At 48.6% G+C, this 17,450-nt stretch overlaps 1 protein-coding gene across 3 annotated transcripts in view; it reads left to right on the top strand.

The window, feature by feature from the left end:
* LUZP1 (leucine zipper protein 1) overlaps positions 1–17,450 on the top strand; it is a 37,182-nt gene that overhangs the window by 4,973 nt on the left and 14,759 nt on the right. Inside the window, exon 1 of one of the 3 annotated variants that reach the window (XR_009728473.1) lies at positions 1,204–1,695. The exons of 1 other annotated variant lie outside the window; for it this stretch is intronic. The gene's annotated coding sequence lies outside the window, so the exon portion shown is untranslated. Of the gene's footprint in view, positions 1–1,203; positions 1,696–12,695; positions 12,714–17,450 lie in introns of those variants that run through there. One more of the 3 variants, XR_009728475.1, reaches the window with a different exon arrangement.

The following is a 17,450-nucleotide window of genomic DNA, read 5'->3' as shown; positions in this document are numbered from 1 at the left end:
AGTGTTGGTGAATATAAATAACATTTATATGAACTCGTGTTCCTTGGATGGATCTGTGATCCTTTGGCTCAGGAGTAGCAGGACAGATTTCATTTGGGCACCTTGCAAACGGCGCTTGTGGCCAAGACTGGACACGCATCCTTGAGCGTGAGCTGCACAGCTCTGAGAAAGGAGGAGATGAAAACTTCTTAGCTCTGGTAGGAGCTGGCTTTGATGGTTAATGTTACAGACCCCCTGCAGCTTGGGGCTCATGTATGAGGATGTATGGTAGGAGAGAAGAGCATCGGCTCCTGCAAGCAGGTGATGTGAAAGGGCTGCACCATGCAGAGTGGTCCTCCTGGCATATCACCTTTGCTGCAGGACAGCAGCTCTCCCACTCTGGGAGGCAGCACATAGAAGGTCAGCCCAGCACTGTGCCTGGATGCTCCAGGGATGGAGGAACAGGCAACAGCCAGGACACTGCATTGGAAGTGCCAGTGCCACAGTAGGAAAAAGGTGGAGGAGGGACAAAAGAGTGAGCATGTTGCTGTGACGTGGTCAGACCTGTGTTTATGCTTACAGAATGGTTTGGATTGGAAGGGACTATAAAGATCATCTAGTTCCAACCCCTTGCCACAGGCTGGGACATGATCATATTGGCTTCAAACTTAAACAGGGGAAGATTAGGTTAGATATAAGGAAGTTCTTTACTGTGAGGGTGGTGAGGCCCTTGAATGGGTTGCCAAGGAAGTTGTGAATGCTCCATCCCTGGCAGTGTTCAAAGCCAGGTTGGACAGAGCCTTGGGTGACCTGGTTTAGTGTGAGGTGTCCCTGCCCGTGGCATGATCTTAAGGTCCTTTCCAACCCTAACTATTCTGTGGTTCTATCTTAAGTTCCTTTCCAACCTTAACTGTTCTATGGTTCTATCTTAGGGTCTGAACTATGATTCTATATATGTGTAGGAGTGTTATAACTGACCTCTAAAGTGGTAGAGGTCATCTTAAGCTGAAAATGTGCCTTTTTATGAGCCTCATTATGATGAGCATAAGCTCAGATAACTTTTTGATTAGCTTGACCACGTTTCTCTTTACCTTGAACCTTTACTTTTTGTGTTCTCCTCTGTTTTCTCATGTGATCCAGATGCTTGCATGAGGGTAAAACACCTTGGGGCTGTGCAGGGTGGGTTCCTGGCAGCACAGCTCTCTGTGCTTCCTGCTGTCATCAGCTCTGCCACCCCATGCTGCATGCAGCACGCCATCGGACAGCCAGGAATGACAGATTTTGCTGCAGTGCTACACCCTCATTACGTGTTGCAGCAGAATCTGTCAGACTTTGTTTTCAGGGTCATTCTCCAAATTGCTTTCATATAACTTACTTGTCAAATGCGTTCTCTGGGGTTTCAGCTACAACTGGCCTGTGGCTTCCCACTTGGGTTGGTTTGAAAATCACAGCATGTTTCCAAAGCTGAAAGGAGGCTGCAGAGGTTCCAAGCCTGCGCTGATCATCTGATTCCACTGCAGCACTTTCAGCTGCTTGTGCCTTTGAGGTGCCTGTACCTCACGTGGGAGTGCAGTGGGTTACCTTAAAGGGAAAATCTGATGAAACTGCTTCAAGAACTTGTTGTTACATGCGATATCTTAGTGGAATTTACCAGCATAGAAAGGAGATTCCTGACCTAGGATCTGGAACATTGCTGCAAAAACAGTAATTCCTCAGGTAGTGTGAATCATTTGGAAATAAGTCTGGTTTTACTGGAAAACAATAATTCCTGTGTGATAGTAGATGTTAGTGCTGCATTGTGGTGAGAATTTGAACTTGGCACGTTGAGAGATCCTAATGAATCTTCTCCCTCCATTGTTTGTATGCCATTCTGTGTAGCTACTGTTTGGGATTGGTTTTGGTGTTGTTAAGTGTGATTAATGCCTTAGCATAAAGGTATCCTGTGTAACACGTGGATATTGATGTTTCTGTGTGAAATTTGGCTGTAGTGTGTTATACACTGCCTGCATATGCTCTTAACTCCTCTGGATGTTGCTTTCAGATAGCTTTTTGCGCCGGGCAGAGCATAGCAACGAGCAGCACAGTTTGGAACAGGGCGTTTCTTTTTGCCTGCAATGAACTGTCACAGAGGTACTGTGAAGGGGAGGGTGAATATCCTGAGTGTTTTGGGAAAACTGTGGCACTGTGTGTGAAGGTGAACGTGGGAGCAATGCTGTGGAGGTGGTGAGACGTCTCTTTGGGTGCTGCGTCTCTGCAGAGCGTAGATGGCAAATGAGCTCCTGAGAAGTGAGTGTGAAATAGCTGGGATGGATGGATGTGAAATGGATGTGAGGCTGGCAAAGCAGCAACTGCTGAGTGCAGGCAGTCATGCCCTGCTGACTGCCTTGGTTGCTGTGTGGCACTCCTTGAGCCTCAGTAACCTTCCCTGCATCTCTCCCCAGCAGCAGCAGTGGCAAGCCCCACTCTGTAGCTTGCTTTCCCTGACTGTCTTACAGCAGGAACATGCTCCCAAGCCCTTACCAACAGATCATCTCTAGTCCCATTTTCCTCATTGAGCTGATTTGCAGAGTGGGGCTTTCCTTCCCCACCCCTCTCTTTCCTCTTTTTTTAGGGATCTCTTGCCTGTGTGCCTCCAGTGACTGCTGCAGCATCTGGCTGGGAGTGCTCAGCACATTCCTTGCCTCGGAGCCCAGCTGTGCTGTGTGTGAGCTGGTGGGACACAGGGCACCTCTCCTCTGCAAAAGCAGGTCTGATGGCAACAAGTTGGTCAGGGTCAGCAAAGTCTTGGTGGCCCAGCAGTGCCTGCATCTGGGGCAGTGTGAGTAACAGCACAGTGGGCAGGTCAAGGGGGGAGGTTGTTCTCTTGCAGTCAATAGCGGTGAGGTGGTGTCTGCAGTGTCGTCAGAGGTGAATTTTCCACTGGAGCAGCTTGCTCCAAGCCCCTGTGTCCAACCTGGCCTTGAGCACTGCCAGGGATGGGGCAGCCACAGCTTCTCTGGGCACCCTGTGGCAGCGCCTCAGCACCCTCAGAGTGAAAGATAGGTTCTTTATGTCCGATCTAAGTCTTACCATGTTTCAGTTTAAAACAAGTGTCTCTTGACCTGTCACTGCAGGCTGTAGTAAAAAGCCTCTCTATATCTTTCTTATAACCCCCCCTTTATATATTGAAAGGCCACAAGAAGGTCTCCCCAGACTCTTCTCTTTTCCAGGCTGAACAACCCCAACTCTCTCAGTCTGTCTTCACAGGAGAAGTGTTCCAGACCAGACCACTTCTGTGGCTTCCTGTAGACCTGCTGTATTCTTTCTGTGGACCCCATAGCTGGATCCAGTACTCTAGGTGGGGTCTCATGGGAGTGGAGTAGAATGGAAGAATCACCTCCCTTGACCTGCTGGCCCCACTTCACATTAATGCAGCCCAGGACACAGTTGGCTTTCTGGGCTACAAACACATGTAGCCGGTTCATCTCTAATTTCTTATCCACCCGTAACCCCCATCTCTTTCTCTGCAGGGCTGCCCTCGATGCATCCATCCTTCCCCCAGTCTATACTGATGCTGGGGATTGCCCTGACCAAGGTGCAGCAAGTTGAAACGTGGTAAATTCTGACTGCACGTAAAGGAAAATAATCTTCCCTGTGAGCTTGGTCCAACGTGGGAACAGGGCTCCAGGCCCTGTGGTATCCCTGACCTTGGAGACGTTCAGAATTTGATACAGTCCTGAGCTACCTGCTCAAGCTTTTGACATTAACTCCACGTGGAGCAGGAGCTGGACGAGGTTCTGTAACACTTGGGGTTAATTTCCACCCCCTTACTAGCAATGGCGATAGAAAATGTGGGTTTCCCACTCCTTGCCTCCTCTGTAGAAAGGAACAGTGTGGTGGGGGAAGTGGTGTGGTCCTGTCTCAGTACAGCCAAGCCAGTCCTTCCTTCCTGTGAAACATCCTTCCTTCCTTCAGTCCAGGCAGTACAAGGGGGAAAGCACACATAAATAACAGCATGATGGAGCAAAGTTAGCCAGCCATGCTTGGAAAAGGGCTGGAGGGAGACCCTCTGCTGCTCTTTGTGACTTAGGCTCTAGTTTTGCACTCTCCACGTTGTTAAACGTGTTGTAAGGAAGGCATGTGCCCTGTTAGCTCTGGTCTTCATTTAGGATGGGATTCAGATAAATTAATGCTTGGCATTAAGCCCGCAGGTTTCCTCATTAGCATCTCGTGTAATGCTTGCAGGAGAACACGTGCTTCAAGAGCAATAACATTTGTCTGTTTTCTGTCCAGAGTACCTCTTGTCCATTAGATACCAGCAGACTTAAAAGCAAATGCAGGCTTGGCCCACATAACTGCTTCTTTCTTGTTAATAAGTGTATTCCAAGACTGTTGGACTTCTAGCAGTGTGAAACTGAGAATATGGGACTAAATCCTCCCCTGATAGTCATGGCACCTTTAAAGGTTGGCACCTTTAACCCTTTCATGCCCTATGGACAAGAGTCTGGTAGGAGCTGGATGAACTGAAGTTGGTGAAGAGCACAGGGAGTAAGGGGTTCAAACTTAAACAGGGGAGATTTAGGTTCTTCCCTGTGAGGGTGCTGAGGCGCTGGCACAGGGTGCCCAGAGAAGCTGTGGCTGCCCCATCCCTGGCAGTGCTCAAGGCCAGGTTGGACACAGGGGCTTGGAGCAAGCTGCTCCAGTGGAAGAGGTCCCTGCCCGTGGCAGGGGTTGGAAGTGGATGATCTTAAAGTTCTTTCCAGCCCAGGCCATTCTGTGATTCAGGCCTGTCTGTGAGAGAAGTGCGAATCAGCACCTTCCTGATGGAAATGCTGTCCCACACCACTTAGTCCCTAACAGGTTCTTAGCTGCGTAATGAAGGAGGCAGCTGGATGCTCAGGATGATCTTCTCCCTTGGATATTATGGCTGTTCTTCTCCTTTGTCAGTGCCCACTCTTGTCAAAGGAGTCACTTTATGCAAACAAATGGGGAATAACTCCATCCCACTTCTGGGAAAAGGGACCAGAAACCAGGTATCCCTCTGCCATCTCTTTCTGCGTTGAGAATAGCGTCTACTGGATTCCCTGGCCGGTCAGCAGACCTTGGACCTCTAACTTGCGGAGGGCACCGAGTGTTTAAGTCCCCACAGCTACGAGTGTGCTCTCAGAAAGCTGAGCTCCTTAAAAGATCCAGGCTGTGATCCGTTTGTCAATGTTGTTTTCTTTACTTTTGTGATACCTGAGGCTATTGTCAGCAATAAATTGGACACAGAAGACTCCTGTTAGAGTCTTCCGATCCACCCATCTGTCTTCATTGAATAAATCACATGTAAGAGAGTGACATAAACTCTCGAATACCTCCTTTGAGTTGACTTTGCACATGCCAGTCAACCAAAAAGATAGGTTTTGAAGCTGCAGGGTGGGAACTCGGAGGGGGAACACAATGCCTGTTGTTAGAAGGGGGTGTGAGATCACAGTGAATGTTCGTGGCACAGCCAGGGGACAGGGAGAGTTTGTGTTGGGAGGCTTTGGAGAGTACTCGCAGTGGGTTAGCCAGCCAGCCTGCAGTTACCTCAGGGATGATGCTGCTGGTGCAGGGGCTGCATGGTGTAACCCAAGCCACCAGCCTTCATACCAGAGGCATTTCAAATGGCTGACTGACTCCTCCTGGCCTCTTCCTGCCAGTGGCGTTAATCCCTGCTGTTCCCCAGCTGCCTGAGCAGAGGGATGCTGCTAGTCATACAAACATGGCATGTTAAGGGTTAGAAGGGACCTTAGAGATCGTCTCATCTCATCTTTCCCCTCTCTAACCAATGCTTGCATTTGCACTGGGGAAGCTTCAGATGTCAGCTTCTCGCAGCTGAGCCGAGGGAAGCAGCAGCAGGAGGAGTGTACTCTGAAGGGGGGTCCCCCCAGCAAGAACCTTCCAGAGCCCTGGGGTAAAACTGACTGATTTTGGGTGTTTTGATGAGTGTGTTTCTTCTAGTGGCAGGGTTGTTCTGTTCAGTGGGTGGCTCGCAATGCTAATGGTTCACCTATGCTTGAATGTTGAATTTTATCAGAGCAGTTAGTCCTGGATGTCTGCTGAGGGTTATGAAGTTAAAGAGCTCTTAGAAAAGATTCATGCAAAGTTAAGGCTTAGACATCTATTTGAATCTGCATGATCAGTTTGAGCTCAGGTCCCAGTTTATTTCCTGGTGGTGCCGGGCTTGCTCAGGACGAGTTCCTGCGTGCATGGAGTGGAAGGAAGTGCAGGGTGCAGTATGCAGAGAGGACAGGGCACCTTTCCCGGAATGGAGCTAAAAGTTGGCTGTTTGTTTAAGCTGTTCCCAAAAGATTTTCCTTTCCTAGTGCTAAGGAGTCCTCAAGGACAGTCCTGAGCCATGGATCACCATCGTCAGTGCAGCTTTAGGTTTGTCTGGTTCTTGGCACTGCTTGGCCTGGACCTTCCTTGGCAGCTCCTGGGGATGGCTCATGAGTTAGCAAGGGCTGTCCCATTTGGAGACAGAGCAGGTTTAAGGGGGCAGGGGGGCCTTGGTGCAGAGGACAGACGTAAGCGAGGCTCACACATTGATAGAGGTGTACCTCTAAGTGCTGTCTTTGGTGAGCAGCATGAGAGTGCAGACTCCAAGGGCCCATTCATCTACCTGCCCTTAGGCAGCAAACTGGGATCAGGGTGAAGGATGAGACCTTCAAGAGATCATCAAGTCCAGCCATTTCCCCAGGACTTCCAAGTCCACCACTGAACCACGTCACTTGCAGGGCCGGTGCCTGCAGCCCTGCCCTGGGCAGCCTGTTCCAATGCCTGAGCACCCTCTGGGGCAGGAATTGTTCCTCAGCTCCATCTAAACCTGCCCTGGTGCAGCTTGAGGCCGGTTCCTCTTGTCCCATCCCTGGTTCCTTGGGAGCAGAGCCCAGCCCCTCCTGGCTCCATCCTCCTGTCAGGCAGTTGGAGGCAGCCATCAGGTCCCCCCTGAGCCTTCTCTGCTCCATCTGAACCCCTCAGGTCCCTCAGCCCTTCCCCATCACCCCTGTGCTCCAGGCCCTGCACCAGCCCCATTGTCCTTCTCTGGCCCCGCTCCAGCTCCTCAATGTCTCTCCTGTAGTGAAGGGCCCAGAACTGAAGACAGGCTTATCTGACAGTGCTGCCCACTTGCTTTTTATCTGTGGAGTATGCACAGATAAAGTATGCACTTTTATAGCAAATGCACAGCTTTAAGAGGTTCAGTGTTGGTGACACTGATACTGTCTAAGGAGATGGACCATTCAGACAGAGCCAGTTCTTTCCTGAAACCATATAGAGGTAGGGCTGAGTAGGACCTTGAGGTCAGGCAGTTGGATTTCCCAGTGCCACAGAGCTGGGAGGGATGCCAAAGGGCTGCCTTCAGTGTTCAGCAGCCCCTTGGCTACCCATGATGTTGGCACTGCAGGCCCCAAAGTCCTTGGAAAAACTGCTTCTTGTGCTGTGTGTACAGCTCTTCCCTTACTGTGTCCAGAGCATGACTTGCCTTTTTCACTAAAGTTGGCCTGGTAGGTAGGTGGAAGCTTATTCTTACCCCTCTGTATTTGCTTTCTGCTCCGAGTCCACCCATTCTCTGTATAGGTGGTTCACTGGCCTGGGGTCAGTTTTGGTCTGGACTCTGAAGTGTTTTCCCTGTGTGTCAGGATTGTTTGGGGCTTGCCATTGCTCTCAGCTTGGTGGCATCTGCATTGTCTTGGACTCCTTTCTGCTCCATTACCTATGCTGCTCAATGGGCCAATGGAGGGGTTGTGCTAAGGTAACATAGGAGAGGAAAGATCACTATCTGTCATGTTTATTATATACTTCCCAATAACCATTACTAGCACTGTTCAGTGACAGTTTTTGGGCTACGCAGGCCTTTGTCTGACTTCCCATGGGAGTTCTTACCGTCTCTTTATTACTGAAAAGGCTTCTCATTTTTACATGGAATTGGGACAATTTCAGCCACTTGTGGTTTCATGTAGTCACGTGTTTCCCTATTCTGCCTATTGGAATCCATGTGTGAGGCAGTGTGAAAAGTTAATAAAGTCAAAATACCTTAGGTCTGCTGCTCCTTCAGCTCTTCGGTGTGACTTTACCCAGTTTAGGAAGGGTTAAAGCAGTTACCAGCACAGCTATGGATTTCAGTATCCCAGTTCTTCTGCCATTTTCACACACCTCTGTTCTTCATGCTTCAGACTTCAGCTTTGTGAGAAGCCTCCTAACCTGGGGTCGGTCTCCTTTATCAGAGCTAGGGTGGTTAGCAGGATTGCATGATGCTCTTGATGTTGAGCAGAGGCTGGTGCATTGTTCATTGGGGCTGGTACAAAGCTACCTCCTTAAAGACAAACCCGTGCCAAATCAGGTTGTTAAATAATCTGTTGACAGCTCTGTGTTGGGTTGTGCCATGAGAGCAGAATGCTCCCTTGGTGAAATCACGTGTGGCTGCCTCTGCAGAGCCTCTGCCTCTGGGCAAGTGTGGGGTTAAAGCCCTTCTGAAGGAGCAGATGCTGACCAACGTGGAAGTGAGTGTGGAGCTCCCCGTGTCCAGCCCCAGACCGTGTGAGTTGTTGAGCCATGCACAGTCCTCTTGGGATTTCAGACACCAAGGACAGGAGCAGCTCAGCTGGGTGTCAGCTTCAGGATCATAGGATTTACTGGCAGATTTGGATGCTGGCTTTGCTTGGCTTCACCTGGTAGCTCTGCCCACCTCCAGGAATGTGCTGAAGCCAGAGATGAACTCTCTTCCCCATCTGTTCTACCTTGGTGAGGCTGCATCTGGAATATTGTGTCCAGTTCTGGGCCCCTCAGTTCAAGAAGGACAGGGAATTGCTTGAAAGAGTCCAGCACAGAGCCACAAAGATGATGAAGGGAGTGGAACACCTCCCTTATGAGGAGAGGCTGAGGGAGCTGGGTCTCTTCAGCTTGGAGAAGAGGAGACTGAGGGGTCACCTCATCAATGGTTACAACTATGTAAAGGCTGAGTGTCAGGATGATGGAGCTAGGTTCTTTTCAGTGATGTCCAGTGATAGGACAAGGGGCAATGGGTGTAAACTGGAGGGTAGGAGGTTCCATGTGAACATCAGGAGAAGCTTCTTTACTGTGGGAGTGACAGAGCACTGGAACAGGTTGCCCAGGGGGGTTGTGGAGTCTCCCACATTGGAGATATTCAAGGCCTGTCTGGACAAGTTCCTGTGTGATGTGCCCTAGGTTACCCTGCTCTTGCAGGGGGGTTGGACCAGATGATCTTCTGAGGTCCCTTCCAACCCTTGGGATTCTGGGATTCTGTGATTCCTTACACTTTCGGTTAAACCATGCTGTTGTGCTGTGTGGGATCCCAGGTTTTTACATCTGGTTGAAGTCATAAGGCAGAGACCTGTCAATGAAGAGTCACTATCCATGGTTGCCATTTGTGCCATAATTCTTGTTTCACCCAGTTCCTGATGCAGATCTAGCAGGACAGCTCTTTTCCTTCCTTTGTGATTATAAGATGGGCTTGACTTTCCTGCCCAAGGCCATTATGTTTGCCCTGCATCAGAGCACAAGTGTCTCTAGCTCAGGATTTTTGCAGTCATTGCTGTGGCAACAGATCTATCATAGAATCATAGAATGGTTTGGGTTGGAAAGGACCTTAAGATCATCCAGTTCCAACCCCCCTGCCATGGGCAGGGACACCTCACACTAAACCAGGTCACCCAAGGCTCTGTCCAACCTGGCCTTTGAGCCCTGCCAGGGATGGGGCATTCACAACCTCCCTGGGCAACCCATTCCAGTGCCCCACCACCTTTACAGTAAAGAATTTCTTCTTTATATCCAATCTAACCTTCCCCTGTTTAAGTTTTAACCCATTACCCCTTGTCCTATCACTACAGTCCCTAATGAAGTGTCCCTCCCCAGCATCCCTATAGCCCCCTTCAGATACTGGAAGGCTGCTATGAGGTCTGCACACAGCCTTCTCCAGGCTGCTTTATTTCAGGGGGAAGTCTAAACCCAAGTTGACCACAGGCCATGGGACTAGCTGTGCATTGCTGCATTGGCATCCAAACAGTGGTGCATGCATCAAGTGTAGCCTTTTTTGGGGTCTGCATGCTGCCTTTTTCCTTCAACTCTGCTCTGTCCCAGCTTTTGTGACCTGATGGGATGTTGCTGACTTCTCTGCTGAGGCTGGGCGGGCACCCACACCCACGCTACTTGCCTGCCTGCCTGTTCTTTCAGTTCTGTCCAAGCAGAAAACAGATGGTTCAGTAGCTGTAGTAGTTGAGGGCAGTCAGTAGCTATGGCAGCTCCCCAAGCTGCTCCTGTGATGGTGTGAGGGAGCTGAAAAGCTTTCGTTTTAGCACTTCCAAACTTCATTGATCGGGTTCTTCCAGGAAGAAAGGCACAAAAATAACCAGTTTTCTGTGCCACTGGGTCCATGAGCTCATTTCTTTTCTGGTCTGTAGGGATCCATGTGAAACATCTGAATGGCTGAGCCAGGCTTTTGGCCAGGAATGTTGACAGCAGTCAAAGGTGTGCTCCTGTGAAGGAGCTGGCTCGGGTGTCAGGAGCATGGCATATACCCTGTGTCAAAGGGGTGCAGAAACATACAATACCCGATAATTTTTATGACAACAGGGATGTATCCAAGCCAGTGTAGCTCTCGGGTGTAATGGTAGGAAGAACGTGCAGTTAAAGCTGCCTGCACCTGATGAGCAAAGTAATTCATGGGCAGTTAAGAGTATTTGAAGCTGATCTTACTAGGTGTGAGGTACCAGGGATGCCTTTCCCACCTTTGTGGATGTCCCTGGACAATAAATTTTGTGGGTTTATGCTTCCGAGTACTTAGCCCACTTGTAGGGTGGCACTTGTCACATATGCACTGTTACTCCAGTGTGACCTGGGTAGGTGTTTGGGAGAGGGCGATACAAGAGTTCAAGAAGATGAGAAGAGCTCTATTGGATGACAGTAAAGTTTACCTGCCCCTTATCCCATCTAGAAGTGGGGTTCCAGGGATAGGGGATATCCAAGATAGGGATGAGGGAAGAGTGCAGTGATGCAGGCCAGAGGATTCTCCCAGCCTCCAAGTTTTGGCTCAGAGCCTTACTGAGCTAGGAGTGGGTCCCTGTCCCTGTATGTGTGACCTTGAGGGATTTTTTTGTTTTGTCCGTGAGTTTGTCTAGTTGCTGCTTTATGAACCCACAAGGACTTTTAGGTTCCATGACGTTCTGCACCAGGGAGTTCCTCAGTGTAGCACAAGCAGAGTGCTGAAGAGAGTGAGCCCAACCAGAGATGAGCAAAGGCACCAGGATGGAAAGAAGGAGTGAAAACACCAGCAGGAACTGAGGGATGTTACTGTCCCAGTCTTCAGCACAAGCATGACAGAAGAGAGTGGAGAGAACAGAGCTGCTCTTGAAGGGTAAGGTTTGTGATGCCCAGATGAAGAGATCAGAAGAGCAAGTGTAGGAGGCAAGCTTGCCATGACAGTGTGGAAGAAAGGTGTGAAAAGAGCTTTTTCCGTGTGCTAAATATCTGAGTAAAATGAAAGGCTGAGAAGCAGAGGGAGGCAGTCTGAAGTGATGTGGGAGAGAAGAAAAGGAGCAGAGGAGAGGGCACCGTAGGTCAGACCAGGGTGCCTGTCTCCACAGCATCCTAGCTGCAGCAGGGACCAAAAGCAGCTGTTGGGGAGGAGTATGAGAGTAGCTAATACACAGTATGGTTCCCCCCTGCCCTCTTGCAGGGACCTTCTGAGTCAGAGGACTTTGTGTTCTTTGCGTTCAGTAATCTCCATACATGTAGCCTTTCCGAGCTGGACAGCCAGAAGCCCACAGCACTAAGCAGTAGTTTTCCCTCTGGGTTCACATTCCCCCTCTTAATACTCTAGTTTTTGTACTGCTCTTAACATTGAACCAATGTCTTCATCAATACTGCAGTGTCCCTGAGGAGGCCAAGGCCCCTTTCCTCGACAGGCGCAACGCTGGAGAATTACAGATAAAACCCAATGAGAGCTGGGAACAAAGTCAACAGCAGTGACACACAAAATGCTGGCCTCGTGGCAGGACAGTTGGGAAACTTCAGCTGGACTGAGGCATTCCTGAAGTTTGGATCCTGTGGCATTCAGCCAGCTCATGAGTGGTTCAGCTCCAGGCAGCACCTTGATGATAGCACATGTTATGGGGGGAGAAGAGAAGTGATGGTGACAGCCATGGCCCCTGAAGCCCTTGCAAAGCTGAGCCTGGCAGAGGTGGGATGGAGGGGTGAAGGACATGGAACACCTCCATGTCCAACAAATATTACAAAGGCACCACTGAGCTGGGGCTGCTTTTCCCATGCTAACTAAAGGATGCTGCCAAGTTTGTGACTCGCTGGAGAGATGCCTGCATAGTGTTTGTGAAATCAAATGTGACAGGAAAAGCTGCTTCTGAGGACAGTACAAGTAGCAGCATGGGACACTGAGGCAAAGAAGGAAAACATCTTCAGCTTTGATTCCAGTGCAGGATGGGGTATTTTTCTTGAAACAGCATGAAGAAGGCAGGAAAGTTATTCTTGAGCTCTATGATGTGGTGAGGAGCCAAGCTGTCCCACCAACTCCTCTGCTCGCCTACAATCCATGAAAATGTGGTGTTGAATTCAAATATAAAAGCAAATGTAGAGCTTGTCAAAAGAGGAAAGTCTGTTGCATGTACCAAGCATTTTTTTGATACCTGGCAGATAGGAGCAGCATGCTGAGAGGCTTTGAAAGCATCAGTCCATTTTTGATCAAGAGCTCCAGAGCACAGGTACCATCCTCCTTGCCATGGGGTTCTCAAGGCGAGGATGCCACCAGCCCCAGGGTTCAGTTTGGCATGTGTGCAGGTGGACACCACTGTGTGTTATTGGAAGGTGCTGCACCCAGTCACCAAATGCTCGAGCCTGGACTTGTGACTCTTTCCAGTGCAAGCCAAGCAGTGATGTCAAAGGGGAGCCAGAGGTGGGTGGTAGCAGCTTTGTGGAGAAAAGCATAATCTCTGCTGTGTACAGTAAAGCAGCAGCGACTGCCTCTGCCCAAACCCTAGTGCTCAGGGCACTCAGGGGGTGACTTTTTATGTTCTGCTGCTTTTACACTGGCACTGCCAGCTCCGTATGGAGAAGTTCCTGTTATAATGCTGGGAGCAGAGCAGCACTGGAGAGTTTGTGTGCAGTCAGAGTTGGTGTAGGGTCAGTGTGACTTGGTGATGTGCCAGATCCTCTCCAGCATCTGCAGAGCCTGCTGCAGTCTCCCACACTTGCCCTAGATGCTGTTTGGTGCCTTTGTTTTAGTCTCCTTCATCGTTGTGGTCGCTGTGGTTATTTTTGGCTGCTGTCTCATTATTTCACATGTCTCTAGTCTAGCATTGTATTAGTCAATATTCAAACCACTTCCAGATTGTTTAGCTTGTTCTGACTTTGAGAATTTCCTCTCCCTCTGAACGCAGACATTTCGTCCCTCAACATACAGACACTCCAACAAGTCACTTGGCGTTTTGTGTTCAGCCCCTTACCCCACCCCATGTAAAACAACACATTGTCTGCCCCGCTGCAGCTGCCCCAGGGGGTTGTTAGGCATCTGAAGGTTTCATGTGGGGTTGATGACACAGAGTGGACTCCGGCTCTTATTTAGTCTGAATGTCTTGGTTTATTTCCTTTTCCTTCTGGAATATTTTCCTCCTGTTCCCATGACTGTGTATCACTGTGTGGGGTCAAGAACCGGGAGCTGGAAGGAGTTTATAAAACTAAAAATCAAAGTAAGAAAGATTTTTCTCTTTTCTCTTTATCTGACTGAAGGCTCTGGCCCCAGTTTCCTCATCTGCTGCAATTTTTGACACCCATGTCCTTTTTCTGCATAAATGGCAGAGAAATTTCGCTTTACAAATGAAGAATGACATGCTGGACTCCTCCCAGGCCATTCCGCCCTGGGGGAGGGAAGAAGAATCCAACTGATGCTCTCACCATGTCCAGCTGTGATACAGGCATGAATCGTCAGCAGCATTACTGTGTTTGAGCATGACATGTTCACACTCCATTGCATGCGTTTGCAACACCAGAGCCCTTTGATTAAAACTGCAGATGTATATGCACACGAGGCAGAATCCAACCAACACACTTATACTTCAGGTGGGAGAGTATGTATGTAAACGAGAGCATAGTGTAATCAACTCTCCCTTGACCTGCTTGGCCCTCTGCGGCTGTGAAAAGGAACCTCCTTGCTACCCCAGGTTGTGCTGGTGTACATCTCCAGACTGATGAAGTGACTGTCAGCCTCCTAATGCAATCTGAACACAGTCTGGAGACCTGCGTTGCCCAAGGCTCCCTTTCCCCATGTGTGTGCAAACACTCCCAGTACTGTGCTCTGTGCAAAAATCCAGTTCCCACGGGGATTCTGAGTACTGATTTAGCTGCAAACAGAACAGGGAGGCTCTAAGCTCACCCCAGCATTTGGGGAGGTTGAGGGAGTAGTACCAGGTGTACGCCCCATCCACAAGAGCATGGGCAATAGCTCCACTCTGCTCCTCCCCTGAAACCAGGTCACCTGGCAGCTGAGGAATGCAAAACTCAGCCTGTGTGGATCTGACCATGTGGAGGATCCCTAGGGTTCCAGCCACAGTGGGGCAAATGGCTGTTCTTGTCTCTGTGTGGAGCTGTGTTTGAATCTATTGATTTTCTGTTGCCTGGGATAAGTGCTGTTCTTTAACGGTCCTTAGGGTCTACTGAAAAAAACCCTACAGCTTCAAGAGCAAAAGAAGAAATTAATAAACAGTGGCTGTAGGCCAAGGCATTAATAGCTCTCATTCATTTTTAGGACTGGGTTAAGGCTGATACTTAACATATATGATGTGACATTGCCCTTTTGATGATGGGTACGTGGAAGACCAGCAATGCTGTCACTGGGGGCCCAGGCTTCTCCATCCATAGTGAGGGCTATTGCATTATCAGTATAAAAGCACAAGTAAAAAGATTAAAAAGCCCCCAAGTTTAAGTGCAAAACGTGCTCTGTTCTAGTTCTTGGCAGACACACATGGCATCTGGCAGCATTTTTATCTTGGTGTAGCAGAGAACACAGTAGGAGTGGGTGCCATAAGTTGTTCCCACATAGGCATGTTGGGGACATCCTGAAACCCAGAGCAGTAGGCGCTGGTGGGACTCTTCCCAACAACCAGATTAGAGCAAGGAACACAGCATGGGGGGTAAGATGCTTCTGTGCATCTGGAGAGGAATAGCGTCATGGTCCTAAGGACTTCTGGCAGAGTTTATCTGTGTAGGTCTCAAGAAGTAGTCACTTAATTGCTGTTCCTGAAATAGCAGATGGTTTGCTGCCAATTCATAAAGTGTCTCATCTAGCACAAATGCTTCTAGCTAGAGGGTTTTTGCCTCCATGCACAGCTGTGAACTGACTCTGGTTTAGTGCAGAAAGGTGGTAAAGTCCCAGAGGAAGGTTTTATCTAATGATGCTGCTGAAAAAGCGTTCTCCGAAAATCGTAGATAATGATGAGCAAAACTGAGTGTGCAGAAAACTTAAATTTAAGACCATGAGGGGTCACTGAGAGTTACGAAAGTATTCTAGGAAATGTCCCAAATACTGAATTCTCGCAGCTGTTCAACAGGATGCTGTGGCCAAAAACCACACAGTCAGAAGAGCCTTAAAAGACAAAAGACAATGTGTGCTAAACAGGAGGAGAATGGAGTTGATAAAAAATACATACTCAGGAGATACATGCGCTTGTGAGGAAGATCAGAAAACCCCATGAAAAATCCATGGGGAAAAGAAGAATCAGAATGTGCCATTAAAATAGTGGTAAATTCACTGCAGTATCTGAGTTACTACTTTGAACTGGTTGTGTGATACATTTCTCTTGTGAAATTGGGTTTGGCTTCATGTGTCAAAGAACATTTTAGATCAGACAACATCTTCTCTCCCTGTAGGTATTTACTGGCCACACATTTTTGCCTTAATATTTGCTTTGTAAAATAGATAGTTTGAGATTTCCCAGGCTTCCTACGTGTCTCATCAGAAGCATTTGTTTCAATAACTCAAATCCAAATGGATGTTACTGTGGCTCTTGGCTTAATGCAGGGTTGCCCTTGTTGCTCAGGTGAAATCAGTGGTATCTTAGCATTTTAAAGGGTAAAAAATAAAGACTCATGACCACTTTTCTGAGCTTTCCCAAACCTTTCCTCAGCTTTTACCAAACTCTGTGTTTTTGGTGGTCCCTGGAGAGAGCAGGGCATCATTCCCAGGGACACAACTGTCATGCAGCTATGCATGCCTGAGCCCAGGTCTAGTTTCCCTTCATCCTCAGTGAGCAGAGTATGAGCCGTCCAGGAGTGATTCCTCCCCTGAGTAAGGTCCCATCTCCCTGGGAAGGTCAGGTGAGGATGCTTAAGCATTGTGTGGGTGTCTCTCTTGCTCTGTCACTAGTGAAGCATGGTGAGATGTGTCAGACTTGGGTGTGTGAATACCCAGTCCAGCGCACAAAATAACGTCATTTCTGCTATGAGACTTCTGCTCAGTATTTCCTGCTGATACAGCCAAGAGGGTCTGCCCCTGAGCTGCAGCAGGACGTCAGCTGCTGCTGTAGATAAGGTTGCTGCTGTGTCCATTTAAGCTTTTTCAGTGTTTCCAGGCCTTCAGAGCCTTTGATCACGCTTTTATCAGTGACTCAGATGGCTCTGTTTAACCAAACTGTCCGTACTGAGTTTGCCACTGCCACAGGTTTGGGGTTTTTTTGCTGCTTCTGAAAGTTATCATCCTCTTTTCTTCCTGGGTTGTTTTTTTTTTTTCTTTTTCTAAAAATGTAAAATAGAGCTGGGGTGAGAACTGCTCACTTTGCACAAAGAGAGAAATTTGAAGTCCTTACATCCCCTGTCAGGTTGTTCAGTACCTTTACAAGCTGAGCAGATTATTGCCTTACCAAGTTTAGCAAGTCTCATTTAAGTGGGACTTTATTAATAATTAATATCGATAATCATAAGTAATTAATATCAATCAACATGAATAACAATCTCAGTGTTTGCATCCTGCACCATTCCTTTTGCTCCTTTGATACCAGTGACAGGCTGGAGAAGAGCGGTCACTGAACACCCAGAGTGACTTAGGTTACCCCTAGAAGCCTCTGGTCAAAACTCTCACTCGAAAGCATGACAAGCTTAAAGCAGACACTACACCCAAGGTCATGGTTTATATTGGTCGATTCACCTCAGTCTTGAATAGATGCACTTCATTTTTAATACTGATGTGTTTAGGTTCTGTTGCAAGCACGGGGGTTAATTCTGGCTATGCCAGGAATTTAAAGAGCCTTCTGCTAGAAGACTTCTCATGGGTACTTCCTCTCAACATACTTGTTTGTAGAAGCTGCTGCTGTATGTCTCCTTTTTCTCCTTAGATTAGATCAAGCCTCTTTCGTCCCTTGTAGTAAATTTTGTCCGCTGGGGAAGTACTGAGGAGTTCCAGGGCTGCCTTTGGTAGAGCTTTGGGTACCTCCATGGACAGAGCTCCCACA

This window comes from Neopsephotus bourkii, unplaced genomic scaffold (genome assembly GCF_033783945.1).
Source record: "Neopsephotus bourkii isolate Nb327-2 ecotype Australia unplaced genomic scaffold, CSIRO-AGI_Nbou_v1 NB_1632, whole genome shotgun sequence".
In the NCBI taxonomy this organism is placed as follows: domain Eukaryota; kingdom Metazoa; phylum Chordata; class Aves; order Psittaciformes; family Psittacidae; genus Neopsephotus; species Neopsephotus bourkii.
This window is presented reverse-complemented; position numbering and strand designations above follow the sequence as displayed.